Below are 15,607 nucleotides of genomic sequence, written 5' to 3'. Positions count from 1 at the left end.
ATAATCTCCAAGATGGCGGCGCCCAGTGTGAAGATGTCCCTTTTAAAAGCAACTCTTTTGGTGTGTTAAAGTCAAAATTAAACTTTTGTGATTTAGGTAGAACATGCAATTTTAAGAGACTTTCCAACTTCTATTATAAAATTTACTTTGTTGTCTTTGCATTGTTATTTTCTAGAAACACTGTTTAAATACACATAAGAGCATTTTCTTTTCCCTCTTATGTTCCTTTAATTTTCTCTAGATTATGTCCATGATAGCTGCTACATTTGCTGAGAGGACACCTGACTGTGCACCTGAGTCTTCAAATCTGGAGGGTACGATGATGCTTCCATTTCATCAGATTCTAAAGCAGAGCCTGATAACACTTGCAGGAGCTTCTGGTGCTCACAAAGTAACCCTAGGTCTAAGGGCAAAGCTCCATTATCCAAGATGATGGACAAACTCCCCCAGACAGCTTGATAAGGAGAACAGAAGCTACTTAAAGGGGCAAATAGCCTCTAGCTCTGGAGGACTCAGAGCCGAATAATGACCCTGCTGGTTCCTAATGTATTGCTCTATTACACTTACCCCTATATGGAGGTTGAACCCTCCTATAATTATGACCACCCTTGACCACCATACCTGTCTCTTCCACAGAATTGACAACCCAGGGTTCAATTACATAAAAAAATTATAGTCTCCACCATGGTTCCCCTTTATCACCATAAGAATATTAAGCACTCCCATCTTTTTAATGTAAATCTGGGAGAAAGTCTAATCTTCTTTCTCCAACAATTCAAATTCAGCACACACCTCAGACATAACCTTCTCTATTGAAACAATTTCTCTTTAAGTGTTGCAGTCAGCCGTGGTTTAAAAGGGGTCATTTTATATACATATATTAACAGCATTATACAAAAGGTTCCATAATAATTGTTGTGTGCTAATACATAACACACTTTGGGCCAGATTACAAGTGGAGAAGTGGAGTGCTATTTAACGCTTCAGCTCAAGCGTTAATTGGGCTAGAAGTAAGCTTTTTGCACTTATCGGGTTGCGCTTGTAACATAAGTTGAAAGTAAACTGTTTTCGCTTGTGTGCTAGCTCGACAAGTGCAAAAAGACCAGTTAGAATATTGCGTGCGCTTTCAAATTTTTCCCCATAAAAGTCAATGCAGAACACTCCACTCTTGCACAAACCCGATCACATATTCTCAAGTGCACTAACCCAACATGAAAATATGAATATTTCACATTCCAATGTTTTTAGCATACAAGAATATGTTCTATTTATTCATAAATACATATTCCTACATATATCTGATGGGGTTTTTATTTTGTACAATATATTTCTATATATGCTTTTACATGTTTTCTTCTACTTACTGCAAAGGGCTCCCATGCACTTATATATACAGTATATATATATATATATATATATATATATATATATGAGTTTATATATGTCTGTAAATACATATAAATAGATAAATACATATGTATAAATATATATATATATATATACATATATATACCACTCTGGACATTGTGTAATCATTCTAGAGTTAATCGCGATTGCAGTAAGAATATGCTTTAAAGGGACAGTCAACACCAGAATTTTTGTTGTTTAAAAAGATAGATAATCCCTTTATTGCCCATTCCCCAGTTTTCCATAACCAACACAGTTATATAAATACACTTTTTATCTCTGTAATTACCTTGTATCTAAGACTCTGAAAAACTGCACCCTTATTTCAGTTCTTTTGACAGACTTGCTGTTTAGCCAATCAGTGCTCACTCCAGGGTAACTTCACATGCATGAGCTCAATGTTATCTATATGAAACACATGACCTAATGCCCTCTAGTGGTCAAAATGCATTCAGATTAGAGGCAGTCTTCAAGGTCTAAGAAATTAGCATATGTACCTCCTAGAATTAACTTTCAACTAAGAATACAAAGAGAACAATGCAAAATTGGTGATAAAAGTAAATTGGAAAGATGTTTAAAATTACATTCCCTATTTAAATCATGAAAGGTTTTTTTTGGACTTGACTGTCCCTTTAATGCATTAGAGCATTTTCATATTACAGCTTTATGTCCCTTTACGTGTTTTATGGAATAACAATGTACATTTTAAAAATCAATGTTTTAGAATAGTTACTCCAAAAACTTTGATTCAGATAAAGAATACAATTGTAAACAACTTTCCAATTTACTTTTATCATCTAATTAGTTTTGTTCTCATGGTATCCTTTGTTGAAAAGTATACCTAGGCAGGCTCAAGAGCAGCAATGCTCTACTGTAAGACAGCTGCTGATTGGTGGTTGTACTATATGCCTCTTGTCATTGGCTCAATCAATGTGCTCAATTAGCTTTCAAAAGTCCATTACTGCTCCTTTAACAAAGGATACCAAGATACCAAATGTAACCATAGAAACAAAAATTGAAAGTTGTTTACAATTGTATGCTCTGGTCTCCTTCTGAGGCAAACGGGGGGAAAAATAAATAAATTGTATGCTCTATCTGAATCCTGAAAGATAAAATGTTGAGTTTAATGTCCCTTTAATCCTTTGGACCCAAACTGCTATCTTGTTCACTAATACGACATTGCAGAAGCCACTGGCATGTGGGGAGAAGCACCATCTTCAGGAAGCAAACCGTTAGTTATAGGTATCATATGATCTGATAAGGGGAAAATCTTGCACAGGTGGAAGATACTGAAATGTTCCTATGGATTATGGGGATTTATAGTGTAAGCATATACAGATATAAGAATGGATCAGTGACCTTTAATTAAGCTTACCAAATTTTAAAATTCTATCCGGAGAATGTTTTTTGGAATAGATCTAAAAACAGATCAGTGGTTTAGATTAATCATTTGTCAAAAAATGCAGAAGCAATTCACATAGTGTTGAATATATTGCACTGAAATCCCTATAACAAAGGGGGCTGTTTATACAATTAAGGACCTTAAATACTTAGTTCAAAGAAGAAGAAGAGGCACACCACAAATTCTAGAAACAACAAGAATTCTTTAATGAGATAATGTTAAATACAAAAGCTGATACAGGAACTTTTGATAAAATGACGCGTTTCGTGTATCCGCACAGTAGAATTACATATAATTATATATAGTTGTATATATGGTTATACAATAACACTTTCAGATTTAAAGTGAGCAGTAGATTATTTTCTGAGAAATGTCAATGTTTCATTCCATTTCCCTGCCCTGGGTATCATGTGACAAACAATAAAGCAATACTCAGGTGACAGCAATCAATTCCTTATTTATTTAAGGAGACAAACAAACAGGAGACGTTTCGGGACAATATCCCTTATTTATGCCAAGCCTTGCAAACACTAATCACACTCTTATATACCCTAAAGCCACTAGGTGGCGCTAACAGTCATGTTAACTATTTAATTTCATTAACATACAATACTAATCCCATTAGATATACATTTATATACAGAACAATACTATACATATATTCATTATTACTTAGCAACATATGACAGAAAATAGCAAGAATCCAACTTATTAAACTATACTATTAATCTTTGCATATAGCAACCGTCTAGAAAAACTGATAAATTCCATTCTTTGTTTAAACCCTTTGGTTCCAGCGTTCCCAGTTCATCAATCCAATATGATTCCTTTTGCTTTAACAGCAACTCCCTATCTCCTCCTCTACATGGTTGGATTATGTGATCAATTATTTGAAACTTAAGTTGGCTTATAGAGTGACCATGTCTTAAAAAGTGACTGGCTAGTGGGGCTTTAAAATTACTTGGAATTCATTGACAAAATTCCTTGTCAATGAATTCCAAGGAACTGCCATGGGTTCCAACGTCGCCCCCAATTACGCCAATATATTTATGAATCTGTATGAAGAAAGGTATGTGTTTTCCAACCATCTATTTACTCGATATGGCACCACATGGTGGTGGTATATCAATGATATTTTTGGGGTATGGTGGGGCTACGTTGGAACCCTAGAGATGTTTGTAAATTATCTTAATATAGCTACAAGGCACATAAAATTTAAACTTACCTGGAGCGAGGAATTCATTGACTTTTTAGATGTTAGGGTTATTAAGAAGGGCAACTCTTTTGAAACAGACTTATTTAAAAAGGATACAGACCGTAATAGCCTGTTAAGATATGAGAGTGCCCACCCCCCTTCATTAATTAAAAGTCTCTCCCATAGCCAACTGTTAAGAGTAAGAAAAATGGTCTCTAATAAGAATCTGTTAAATATAAGATTGGAAGAGATGGGAGCTAGATTTAAAGAGAGGGGTTATCCCGATACATTAATTGAAGAAGAAATAAATAAAAGTAAAACTTATCCCTAGATCTGACTTATTGAAACATAAGAGTACCAATGTGAATCCCCCCAAAAAAGAGAAAGATGATAGATTGATATTTGTAACAGAATATAACTCCCAGAGTACTGAAATACAGCGTATTGTTAGGAAACATTGGGGAATATTGTCTGAATGTAACCCGAATATACAAGCTTTTTAAAATACCCCATGCCAGCTTATAAAAGAGGTCCTAATGTACAAACATACGACTAGATTACGAGTTGTGCGTTAGGGTAAAAAAGCAGCGTTAAGAGGTCCTAACTTGCTTTTTTACGCCTGCTGGTATTACGAGTCTTGCAGGTTTAGGGTCACCGCACACTTCTTTGGCCTTACCGCAAAACGACTTATGTAAACTTCGTAAAGTCTTTTTTCTATGGGACTTCCATAGCGCTGATATTACGAGTCTGTCCTAAGAAGGCCAAAAAGTGAGTAGTGCAGTCTACCCTGTCAAAAGTCCTAACGCATTTAAAAGTCAGTGATAAAAAGTACACTAACACCCATAAACTACCTATTAACCCCTAAACCGAGGCCCTCCCGCATCGCAAACATTAAAATAAAAATGTTAACCCCTAATCTGCTGCTCCGGACACCGCCGCCTCCTACATTATATTTATGAACCCCTAATCTGCTGACCCCAACATTGCCGCCACCTACAATATATTTATTAACCCCTAATCTGCCATCCCCAATGTCGCCGCCACCTACCTACATTTATTAACCCCTAATCTGCCGCCCCCAACGTCGCCCCCACTATAATAAACATATTAACCCCTAAACCGCCCTACTCCCGCCTCGCAAACATTAAATATTATTAACCCCTAATCTGCCATCCCTAACATCGCCGCCACCTACCTACATTTATTAACCCCTAATCTGCCGCCCCCAACGTCGCTGACACTATATTAAAGTTATTAACCCCTAAACCTAAGTCTAACCCTAATACCCACTAACTTAAATATAATTTAAATAAATCTAAATAAATATTCCTATCATTAACTAAATTATTCCTATTTAAAAATAAATACTTACCTATAAAATAAACCCTAAGCTAGCTACAATATAACTAATAGTTACATTGTATCTAGCTTAGGGTTTTTTTTTTTTATTTTACAGGCAAGTTTGTATTTATTTTAACTAGGTAGAATAGTTATTAAATAGTTATTAACTAATTAATAACTACCAAGCTAAAATAAATACAAATTGACCTGTAAAATAAAACCTAACCTAAGTTACAGTAACACCTAACACTACACTACAATACACTACAATAAATTAACTAAATTAAATTAGCTAAAGTACAAAAAAACAAAAAACACTAAATTACAGAAAATAATAAACAAATTACAGAAATTTAAACTAATTACACCTAATCTAATAGCCCTATTAAAATAAAAAAGCCCCCCCCCCCCCAAAATAAAAAAACCCCTAGCCTAAACTAAACTAGCAATAGCCCTTTAAAGGGCCTTTTGCGGGGCATTGCCCCAAAGTAATCAGCTCTTTTACCTGTAAAACAAAATACAAACAACCCCCCCAACAGTAAAACCCACCAGCCACACAACCAACCCCCCAAATAAAATACTATCTAAAAAAAACTAAGCTCCCCATTGCCCTGAAAAGGGCATTTGGATGGGCATTGCCCTTAAAAGGGCAGTTAGCTCTTTTGCCGCCCAAACCCTAATCTAAAAAATAAAACCCACCCAATACACCCTTAAAAAAACCTAACATTAACCCCCTGAAGATCGACTTACCGGGAGACGTCTTCATCCAAGCCGGGCTAAGTGGTCCTCCAGACGGGCAGAAGTCTTCATCCAAGCCGGGCAGAAGTGGTCCTCCAGACGGGTAGAAGTCTTCATCCAAGCCGGGCAGAAGTGGCCCTCCAGACGGGCAGAAGTCTTTATCCAGAAGGGCATCTTCTATCTTCATCCATCCGGCGCGGAGCGGGTCCATCTTCAAGACATCCGATGCGGAGGATCCTCTTCATCCGACGACTAAAACAGAATGAAGGTACATTTAAGTGACGTCATCTAAGATGGCGTCCCTTAGATTCCGATTGGCTGATAGAATTCTATCAGCCAATCGGAATTAAGGTAGAAAAAATCCTATTGGCTGATGCAATCAGCCAATAGGATTGAAGTTCAATCCTATTGGCTGATCCAATCAGTCAATAGGATTGAGCTCGCATTCTATTGGCTGATTGGAACAGCCAAAAGAATGCCAGCTCAATCCTATTGGCTGAGCACTGTCTTAAGCAGCGCTGGTATTGGAGTGCGGTAATGAGCAAAATTTTGCTCAACACTCACTTCTTGTCTTTGACGGGTTTCTGAAAACCTGTAATACCAGCGCTGCAGGTAAGTGAGCGGTGAGGGAAAACTGCTCGTTAGCACCGCACAGCATCTAACGCAAAACTCGAAATCTAGGTGTAAGTTAGTAAAAGCGGATATTGGGACTAATATTAAAAAGGGAGATAGATATATTGGTAAAAATAAAATATTGCCAAAACTATATTAGCATACGGTTTTGAACTTAAAAGGACATGAAACCCAAAAAATTTCTTTTATGATTTAGATAGAGAATACAATTTTAAACAACTTTCCAGTTTAGTTCTATTATCAAATTTGCCTCTTTCTCTTGTTATCATTTGTTGAAGGAGCAGCAATGCAGTACTGGTTTCTAACTGAGCACATGGGTGAGCCACTGCAAATCGGTGTATATATATATATATATATGCAGCCACCGATCAGAAGCTAGAACCTAGGTTATTTTGCACTTGAGCTTATCTAGATAAACCTTTCAGCAAAGGATAACAAGAGAAGAAAGCAAATTAAATAATAGAAGTAAATTGGAAAGTTGTTTAAAATTGTATGCTCTGTCTAAATCATGAAATAAAAAATGTGTTTCATGTTCCTTTAAACTCTGCAGAAATTATTGACAGCAAACTTAAACCTTTTCATGTCTCCCAGGCAGGTTTTCCCACACTTCTGAGTCCATCAAGTCTTTGATAAGTCTATGAATTTATTATCAACTCCCAGCCCATAATATTATGTTGTAAATGAAATAGGCAAGAAATATCAATACGTTATGAGCATTTATTAATCATATTTATTAAGAATCAAGATGTGAAAAGTAATGATGAAAAACAAGTGAAAATCAATAGAATACTAATCTTTGTTAAAGGGATAAATTGACCAGGGCTAACAGAGGGTCATAAGGAATAAAGGAGCAATAGTAAAATGCTCGGTGCTAGAAATCGGGTGCGTTACCAAAGGTAGCCTGAAAGCTTTGTATCAAAGATAACGAGTGTTACTGGTTAGGATGTGAGTTGTCATTTTCTTGATTTATCTTCCTGAATTTCTTAATTAAATTCCCATTTGCCTAAATTAACAACTGTCCTTGTCATGGATAGAGTATGACACCTGTAAAAAAAAAGCACTGCTTGAAGCTTTATGGCTTTTGACACTTATGATTGTGCTTACTGTAAAGGACCTTAGTATAGACATAATCAAAAAAAGCAAATTTGATAATAGAAGTAAATTGGAAAGGTGTTTAAAATTGTGTGCTCTATCTAAATCATGGGGAAAAAATGGTTTTATCTCCCTTTAAAGGGACAGTCTAGTATACATTAAACTTTCATTATTTAGATAGGACTTTTAATTTTAATCAACTTTACAATTTACTTTTATTATCAAATTTGCCTTTTTCACTTGGTATTCTTAGTTTAAACTAAACATAGGTAGGCTCATATGCTAATTTCTAAGCCTTTGAGGGCTGCCTCTTATCACATGCTTTTTAAATCTCTTTTCAACACAAAGAGACGGAAAGTACACGTGGGCCATATAGATAACACTGTGGGTTATTTAAGATCTAGCACAAAACAATGCTAAATTTAAGACAATAGATAATAAACAGTCACAGTCATGTGATCAGGGGGCTGGAAGAAGGTTCCTAGATACAAGGTAATCACAGAGGTAAAAAGTACATTAATATAACTGTGTTGGTTATGCAAAACTGGGGAATAGGTAATAAAGGGATTATCTATCATTTAAAACAGTAACAATTCTATGGTAGACTGTCCCTTGTGTTGGTTATGCAAAACTGGGGAATGGGTAATAAAGGGATTATCTATCTTTTAAAACAGTAACAATTCTATGGTAGACTGTCCCTTTAAGACACTAATTTACCAATTGTCCCAGATTAAACCTCACCACTTTTGGTATAAAGGCTAAAGAACGCTGCTCCATAACCTGTCCGCTTGCTCTGAGGCCGTGGACAGAAATCAACCCGATCCTATACGATTGGGTTGATTGACACCCCCTGCTCGCAAATCTGCAGGGGGCGGCATTGCACCAGAACTGCTGGTGCAATGATAAATGCTGAGAGCGTATGCTGTCGGCATTTATCGATATGCAGCGGTCATGATCCGCAATATCAGATCATGTCCGCTCACACATTCATAAATAGGCCCCAATACATTACAAGTTCTAAAAAAAATCCAAAGATTTTGCTTGATTTCTCTCCATGCCGGGCAAACTTTTAAATATCAGACCCAGTAAGAGATAAAATGGGTTGATCAATCAACATTTTCCACACTATGCTGAAAGATTTACACTAAAGATATAGGAAAAGGAGGGCATTGGAATAACATTTCAACACAGTTCTGTTTTAAGAATTACCCAAAAGGGCAGTGGGAGGAAAAGTAGGTTAATATGGTCTAAAGACTTAAAGGGACAGTCAAGTACAAAAAAAACTTTCATGATTCAGATAGGGAATGTAATTTTAAACAATTTTCCAATTTACTTTTATCACCAATTTTTCTTTGTTCTCTTGGTATTCTTAGTTGAAAGCTTAACCTAGGAGGTTCATATGCTAATTTCTTAGACCTTGAAGGCTGCCTCTTAAGAATGCATTTTAACAGGTTTTTCACCATTAGAGGGTGTTAGTTCATGTTTTTCATATAGATAACACTGTGCTCGTGCACGTGAAGTTACCTGAGAGCCATCACTGATTGGCTAAACTGCAATTCTGTCAAAAGAACTGAAATAAAGGGGCAGTCTGCAGAGGCTTAGATACAAGATAATCACAGAGGTAAAAAATATATAAATATAACTGTGTTGGTTATGAAAAACGAGGGAATGGGTAATAAAGGGATTATCTATCTTTTAAAACAATAAAAATTCTGGTGTAGACTGTTTCTTAAAGATATTTTTTGAATAAAGTATATGTAATTTTAAAAAGAATGTCAGTTATTAAAAACTAAGCAAATAAAAAATGTCTCTCAATATAAAAATATTATGCTTGGATATTTAAAGAGACATGAAATACAATTTTTTCTTTTATGATTTAGATAGAGCATACATTTTTAAATAACTTTCTTATCAAATTTGCTGTGTTCTCTTGGCATCCTATGTTGAAAGAGCAGCAATGCACTAATGGGAGCTAGATGAACACATCTGTTTAGCCAACAACAAGGGGCAAATGGACGTAGCCACCAATGAGCAGCTAGCTCCCAGTAAAGCATTGCTGCTTCAATGCCTACCTAAGTATGTGTTTCAATATAGGATATGAAGAGAACAAAGCAAATAAGATAATATAAGTAAATTGGAAAGTTGTTTAAAATTCCATACTGGGTATCAATGCCCTATTTACTGGGTCACGACTTGTGTGTGTGTGTGCTGTAGGAGAGTGTGTGTGTTGTAGAAGAGTGTGTGTATGTGTAATAGGAGAGTGTGTGTGGTGTGTGTGTTGTAGGAGAGTGTGTGTAGTGTGTGTGTTGTAGGAGAGTATAAATGTGGTGCGTGTGTTGTATGAGAGCGCGTGTAGTGTGTGTGTTGTAGGAGAGTGCGTGTTGTGTGTGTGTTGTAGGAGAGTGCATGTAGTGTGTGTGTGTTGTAGGAGAGTGTGTGTAGTGTGTGTGTGTTGTAGGAGAATATAAATGTGGTGTGTGTGTTGTATGAGAGCGCGTGTAGTGTGTGTGTTGTAGAAGAGTGCGTGTTGTGTTTGTGTTGTAGGAGAGTGCATGTAGTGTGTGTGTAATAGGAGAGTGTGTGTGTTGTATGAGAGTGTGTGTAGTGTGTGTTGTATGAGAGTGTGTGTAGTGTTTGTGTTGTAGGAGAGTATAAGTGTGGTGTGTGTGTTGTAGGAGAGTGCATGTAGTGTGTGTAATAGGAGAGTGTGTGTTGTATGAGAGTGTGTGTGTTATATGAGAGTGCGTGTAGTGTTTGTGTTGTAGGAGAGTATAAGTGTGGTGTGTGTGTTGTATGAGAGTATAAGTGTGGTGTGTGTGTTGTAGGAGAGTATAAGTGTGGTGTGTGTGTTGTATGAGAGTATAAGTGTGGTGTGTGTGTTATGAGAGTGCGTGTAGTGTGTGTGTTGTAGGAGAGTATAAGTGTGGTGTGTGTGTTGTATGAGAGTATAAGTGAGGTGTGTGTGTGTGTTGTATGAGAGTATAAGTGTGGTGTGTGTGTTGTATGAGAGTATAAGTGTGGTGTGTGTGTTGTATGAGAGTATAAGTGTGGTGTGTGTGTTGTAGGAGAGTATAAGTGTGGTGTGTGTGTGTTGTAGGAGAGTATAAGTGAGGTGTGTGTGTGTGTGTGTTGTAGGAGAGTATAAGTGTGGTGTGTGCGTTGTATGAGAGTATAAGTGTGGTGTGTGTGTTATGAGAGTGCGTGTAGTGTGTGTGTTGTAGGAGAGTATAAGTGTGGTGTGTGTGTTGTATGAGAGTATAAGTGTGGTGTGTGTGTTGTATGAGAGTATAAGTGTGGTGTGTGTGTTATGAGAGTGCGTGTAGTGTGTGTGTTGTAGGAGAGTATAAGTGTGGTGTGTGTGTTGTATGAGAGTATAAGTGTGGTGTGTGTGTTATGAGAGTGCGTGTAGTGTGTGTGTTGTAGGAGAGTATAAGTGTGGTGTGTGTGTTGTATGAGAGTATAAGTGTGGTGTGTGTGTTATGAGAGTGCGTGTAGTGTGTGTGTTGTAGGAGAGTATAAGTGTGGTGTGTGTGTTGTATGAGAGTATAAGTGAGGTGTGTGTGTGTGTTGTATGAGAGTATAAGTGAGGTGTGTGTGTTGTATGAGAGTATAAGTGTGGTGTGTGTGTTGTAGGAGAGTATAAGTGTGGTGTGTGTGTGTGTGTGTTGTAGGAGAGTATAAGTGTGGTGTGTGTGTTGTATGAGAGTATAAGTGAGGTGTGTGTGTTGTATGAGAGTATAAGTGTGGTGTGTGTGTTGTATGAGAGTATAAGTGAGGTGTGTGTGTTGTATGAGAGTATAAGTGTGTGTGTGTGTTGTATGAGAGTATAAGTGAGGTGTGTGTGTGTTGTATGAGAGTATAAGTGAGGTGTGTGTGTGTTGTATGAGAGTATAAGTGTGTGTGTGTGTTGTATGAGAGTATAAGTGTGGTGTGTGTGTGTGTTGTATGAGAGTATAAGTGTGTGTGTGTTGTATGAGAGTATAAGTGTGTGTGTGTGTTGTATGAGAGTATAAGTGTGTGTGTGTGTTGTATGAGAGTATAAGTGTGTGTGTGTTGTATGAGAGTATAAGTGTGTGTGTGTTGTATGAGAGTATAAGTGTGTGTGTGTTGTATGAGAGTATAAGTGTGTGTGTGTTGTATGAGAGTATAAGTGTGTGTGTGTGTTGTATGAGAGTATAAGTGTGGTGTGTATTACCTTTTACAACACTTTATAATTTGACTACAATCAATAAAGAACGCATACATTTTACTCACTTTGCCAAAACTTGCAGATATCTTGTATATTACTTCAGAAATGTTCAGACCAAGCATAAAGATAGGGTTGCGAAGTTATGTGGTATCATTGCACTGGGTCTTAGGAAAAACAAGTTTGAAGTATTCTGCTTTATCTGAATCGTGAAAGTTTAGTTTTGACTTTACAGTCCCTTTAATTAATAAACCACATTAAACAACACATATTGTAGTGTACTTACTACTGCCCTTAATCATCAAACAAGCCACTACTGAAATATGTTACTTCATCAAAAGTAATTCTTCTGAGCCTGAAATTTTAGTTCTAGCTTCTTTAACTGTCTGAATCCTTTAATACAGGGATGTCCAAACTCTTCACTAAAAGGGTCACAAAACCAGCTGCAATCTGAACCCGACACATTAAGCTCAACATGATATATGGGAGTGATCGGATTGTTGGCAACAGAAAATACTTGTCAAAGCGATACAAATAAACTGGTTGGTTTTGAAGACTCTAAAACACATTCTTACATCGTTGTATTGTCCTTTTTTGCTAACCCAAATAATCTTCAACAAATAAAAACGTATTTTTTCAAAGGACTTGATACATAGCGCCCAACATTATTTAAACAAAATAGTCATTTGCCCAATCAGGCAATGGGTTCTGGATGACCTAAGGTGGCATTTTGGTGATCTTGGTGGGGCTCCCAAAATCCTGCAAAGTGCTGCTTGGGCCCCGCCGAGAGTTGCTGGTCCAGAGCGGAACTCTCTGCTGACCCAATCAGCAGCACTAGTCGCAAGACTCAGATGTGCAACTAGTGCTGCTGACTGGATCAGCTGCCTCTTCCGCTCATGACCAGCAGTGCTCTGCGAGTCCTGAGCAGTATTTCTACTGTTTGTTTGACCCCTTTAAAGTGGTTAAACACACAGTGGAGCAGAGTCGATAGTCTGAAAATGACATGCTCTAACGAATTAGAGCATGTAATTTTTCAACAAGAATGGCCTTTTAACTAAGCTGAATCAGTGCTAAGCCATCTAAAGGGATGAGGAGAGGGCAGGGCTACCCCAATATCTTTCTTTAACTGCACATGTGCAAACAGTTCATGATCAAATCCTATATATCTGTATTAGTTTGTGATTGGTTAACAATATCTGTATTAGTTTGTGATTAGTTAACAATATCTGTATTAGTTTGTGATTGGTTAACAATACCTGTATTAGTTTGTGATTGGTTAACAATATCTGTATTAGTTTGTGATTGGTTAACAATATCTGTATTAGTTTGTGATTAGTTAACAATATCTGTATTAGTTTGTGATTGGTTAACAATACCTGTATTAGTTTGTGATTAGTTAACAATATCTGTATTAGTTTGTGATTGGTTAACAATATCTGTATTAGTTTGTGATTAGTTAACAATATCTGTATTAGTTTGTGATTGGTTAACAATATCTGTATTAGTTTGTGATTGGTTAACAATATCTGTATTAGTTTGTGATTAGTTAACAATATCTGTATTAGTTTGTGATTGGTTAACAATATCTGTATTAGTTTGTGATTAGTTAACAATATATGTATTAGTTTGTGATTGGTTAACAATATCTGTATTAGTTTGTGATTGGTTAACAATATCTGTATTAGTTTGTGATTAGTTAACAATATCTGTATTAGTTTGTGATTGGTTAACAATATCTGTATTAGTTTGTGATTAGTTAACAATATCTGTATTAGTTTGTGATTGGTTAACAATATCTGTATTAGTTTGTGATTAGTTAACAATATCTGTATTAGTTTGTGATTGGTTAACAATATCTGTATTAGTTTGTGATTGGTTAACAATATCTGTATTAGTTTGTGATTGGTTAACAAGGGTAATTTTGTTCTGGGGTCAGGGAAATCAGTAAAAAGAACAAAAAACATAAAACAATATGCTCATTTGACAAAATAAAGCTTCATTATTCACTGCAAATTTATTCTCAGATATGAAAAGTATGCAGTTTACAATTTACACTTTCTAAATATTTTGTGAAAATCATTTTAAAACAATGAAGTGGGTTTAGATTAACAGTATTAAAGGGACATGAAACCCAAAATGTTTCTTTCATGATTCAGCTAGAGAATACATTTTTAATACAGTTTCCAATTTACTTCTACTATCAAATTTGCTTCCTTCTCTTTGTCGAAGATATATCTAGATAGTTAGGGGCCGAATTATCAAGCTCCGAATGGAGCTTGATGCCCCTGTTTCCGCGTGAGCCTTCAGGCTTGCCGGAAACAGAAGTTATGAAGCAGAGGTCTAAAGGCAGCGGACAGAAATCAACCCGATCGAGTTGATTGACACGCCCTGCTAGCGGCGAATCTGCAGGGGCAGCATTCACAAGAACTGCTTGTGCATTGATAAATGCCGACAGCCGCTGTACTGCGGACATGATACGCTACATTGTATCACGTCCGCTCACACTATGATAAATTGGCCCTTAGGGCTAGATTTATCAAAGGTTAGGCGAACTCTGTATGTGCTTTGCCTGTAACTGCGCCCCAGCTCGCCTCCGGAGAAGCGCACATGTGCGTCTGAATTTATCATAAAAATAGAGGTAACTTTGTGCAGGCGAGCTGGGGCGTAATAATGATAAATTTCGCCTGTCGGAAACGGCATTTACTCCCTATTTACTCCCTATTTATCACAGTACATCCCTATAAATATTTACTCCGCCATGTTTTGATTATTAAAAAAGTGTTTATATTTAGCTTATATTTATATTATATAATGTTTCTGTGCTGTTTTTTATATATGTTGATAATTTAAGATTGCAAAAAATAAATATATTAAAATATCGATCTATATATATAACTGTTGGTACCCATATGCGCCAGTGGATGTGCAAATTTCTGGCAATAACAGTCTCTTCTTGGCGCTGAGCCTTTGAAAAATTAGTTAAAAGAAGAAAGTACTGAATCACAAGATGTTTTTTTTTTTTTTTTTTTTTTTTTTTCCAAACAACTTTATTGAAAATGAAATAAAGTATTACATACAGTAGGAGACGCAGCTCCTCAATAGTTAAATTTCAACAGTTGTTATTTTTACAGGATCACATAACAAGTCCTTAATATCATTGTTAAATATTTAAATAAGCAAAAGGTTAAGGACAAACAGTTTTGCAGCCCTTAATTAAGGGTTTTAATAATATACTTAAATCCTAGAAAGTGAAGAAGTATATAAAAGGAGAAGGAGAAAGGAAGAATTGTGAAGAGGGTAAGTATTCGGGGGTGGGGAGGTAAAGGAGGGAGAGAGGGTAGAGTGGGTGAGGGGGGAGTGGGTAGTCCTGTTCCATCCCATCGACTCTCGATAGTCAGATTAATGTTCACTGTGATTCCTTTTCAATGTATTGTTTCTTATATGTCTGTACATAGGCTTCCCACGTGCAGGAAATCTCGGCATAGATCTCCATTCGTTCGGTTTTGAGATAGTAATATTCCTCTAAATCAATTAGATCTGTAACCTTTCTGACCCACATATCTAAGGAGGGGACTTCACCGCTTCTCCAATTTTTCGCGAGCAGTGATTTGAT

The sequence above is a fragment of the Bombina bombina genome, chromosome 9 (genome assembly GCF_027579735.1).
Source record: "Bombina bombina isolate aBomBom1 chromosome 9, aBomBom1.pri, whole genome shotgun sequence".
In the NCBI taxonomy this organism is placed as follows: Eukaryota; Metazoa; Chordata; class Amphibia; order Anura; family Bombinatoridae; genus Bombina; species Bombina bombina.
The sequence above is the reverse complement of the archived record's forward strand: the minus strand, read 5'-3'. Positions refer to the sequence as shown.